Source organism: Rhagoletis pomonella, unplaced genomic scaffold (genome assembly GCF_013731165.1).
Source record: "Rhagoletis pomonella isolate Grant_MI unplaced genomic scaffold, Rhpom_1.0 Rhpom_scaffold_00001, whole genome shotgun sequence".
NCBI lineage: Eukaryota > Metazoa > Arthropoda > Insecta > Diptera > Tephritidae > Rhagoletis > Rhagoletis pomonella.
In genome coordinates, this window is record NW_023458555.1 from 56,203,332 (window position 1) to 56,206,109 (window position 2,778).

Consider the following 2,778-nt stretch of genomic DNA (forward strand, 5'->3'; position numbering starts at 1 on the left):
ACTGTATGTATTCTTTAATATCTTTAATTGGACATGCACATTGTACATAAAGGAAGTACATAACAAAACTAAAAAGTATATGCCTTTTTGCCTTTTTTCAAGGCACATTTTGCCTTTTTCCAAGTTTTTAGTGCATTAAAATCCTACATTTCTACATTTTGGAGGGGGGAGGGGGGTCAGAACACCTAACCACCCCCCGAAATGTAGAAATGTAGGATTTTAATGCACTAAAAACTTGGAAAAAGGCAAAATGTGCTTTGAAAAAACGCAAAAAGGCATATAACCCCCCCCCCTAAATATGGCCTTGTTGCCTACCAAATTTCAACTTCGTGGGACTTATTGTTCCAAAGTTATAGCTGATAAATTATTCCACGCCCCCTTTTACAAACTCATTTATATAAACCCTCATATAAGCACCTACTATTGATATGCCTGCATACCAAATTTCAAGTTCGTGGGACTTATGGTTCCGAAGCTATAGCTTATAAAAGGATTCCACGCCTATGGGATACGCCACGCCCCCTTTTACAAACTCATTTATATAAACCCTCATATAATTTAAAGAATTCCTAAAGTTACTTTGTTTATCTAAGTGCTAAGCAGTTCTAATTTGTGTAATTTATACTGAAAAAAGCTATTTGAAGCCAAGCTCCAATAAATTGTTGTGTTTTACACATAAAGTGCGTGGATTAAAAATTAATATTCTTGTCATTCCTTGTGCATATTTCCCTCTTTTGGTGCATTATTGTTGTTTTGCGTGAGAGTGCATTTTTGGCTTGGTTTTATGCTTTTAAGCTTTTTGGCGCAGTGGCTTTAAAACTGTTAAGTTCAGCACGGTTTCTTACAATACCTAGACTTCTGTGTCTCTCAAACGCTCATCTTTGCTACTATCGTACTCAAAGCGTACACTGAGTTTTTTCTTGTACATACAAATTGTCGCGCTGCAATGTATTCATCCTGCTGTTTTGAAAAATGTAACATTAAAAACGACTTAGAGCGTTGCGTTGCGTGTTGGTTGTGTGATGACTTAGCTCACGTAAAATATGCTGGTCTCAATGGTAGGGCGGCCGATATCATAACCGACAACAAAGGTGTTCGTTGGTCTTGCCTCGAGTGCAGATCAACCGAAGTTGAGCTTTGTAAAATGTTGAGGAGCGCCAGAAGTGGCTTCCAGGAGTTGGGTAAGGAGTTAAAACTTCTAAACGAAAAGTTTAAGCGATATGAAGATGCATTTAAAGACTTTAAGTGCATTGAATCTTCATCCTCTCCATCACCCAAGCTTAAACAAGCTTTTAAAAAGCGGAAGCATGGAGAAGACAGCATTGTTCCTAATCCCATTGCTTTAGACATTGACACTCCGCCTACTGATTCTTTGCCTACTCCCGGCTTAAATAAGGAATTAATAACTTTTGATTCTCCGTGTGTTGAGTTATCTCAAGCTCATCTTATATAACATCAAAGCTTAACCCCCGGCACATAGCTATTAGAAAATTAAATTTTTCATACGAAAGAAGCATATCTTCCTTCAAAATTGATATTTCTGCCGACCATTTTCAAAACATTGTTGATGGTTCATTCTGGCCCAGAGTTTGAGTTTAAACCTCGAGCTCGGAATGAAAATACTGTTCAAATTCCCTCCTCAGGATCAAAAAACTTATAAGTAATTTTTTCTTCAATATTTATTACCAAAATGTTAGAGGGCTAAATACAAAATTAACCGAGCTGTACTTAAAGTCTTTTGATTTAAATTATGAAATTTTGGTTTTTACTGAAACTTGGCTAAAACCGAATGTGTTAAATAGTGAAATATTGTGTAGTAATTATGAAATATTTAGAAATGATCGCTTAGATAGAAAAGGCGGGGGTGTTTTAATAGCTGTTCAGACCGACTTTTCCTCTGAAAATGTTGTGATCACAGGGTCAGTGTTAGAATACGGTGCCCCTCAAGTAGTGTTTTTCTTGTTGCAATTTATATTCCATCAAACTCTAACCCTTCGGTTTACTTTAAACATTCTTCATTATTGCTCTTTATTTGCCACGGTCAAGCCCTCCGATTCGATTGTTGTGTTGGGTGATTTCAATCTAGCGTCAGATTAATTCAGTTATCAACAACTTAGGTAAATGTCTTGATTTAGCGTTTATTGATGATACTGCTAAATGCACTATAATACGCGGCGAGGCTTTAGTTATGCCTATAGACCCTTATCACCCACCACTTGAGTTATCCTTGGCACCACCCTACGATTCACGTTATTGTCCTGAAACTAGAAAGCCGAAAGGTCGGCGATACTCTTTCAAATACGCTAACTACGACAAGCATAAAATGGCTATATCTGAAATAATCTGGCCTGAGTACGATGGGGATGTTGAGAACACTGCCTTACACTTTAGTAAAATCTTGAATAATATATTCAGAAAACTCATTCCTCTTGTTAAAGAAAATACCGGACCGCGTAACTCGTTGTGGTTTAACTCAGAGCTAAAGCATTTAAAAAATCAGAAAACTAAATCATTTAAGCTTTATAAAAAAATCAGGCCTGTCTTCTCACTACGCCACGTACTCCATCCTTCGCCATAAATACAATGCCTTAAACAGAAAATGTTACAGGAATTGCATTAATAAAACTCGCATTAACATCGTTCCTAATCCCAAGTCATTTTATCATTTTGTTAACTCAAAACGTAAAATAAATGGGTTTCCCTCAATACTGAAATTAGATGATGTTATTTCTAGTGATGATGATATGATTGCTGATATGTTTGCAAATTATTTTGAAT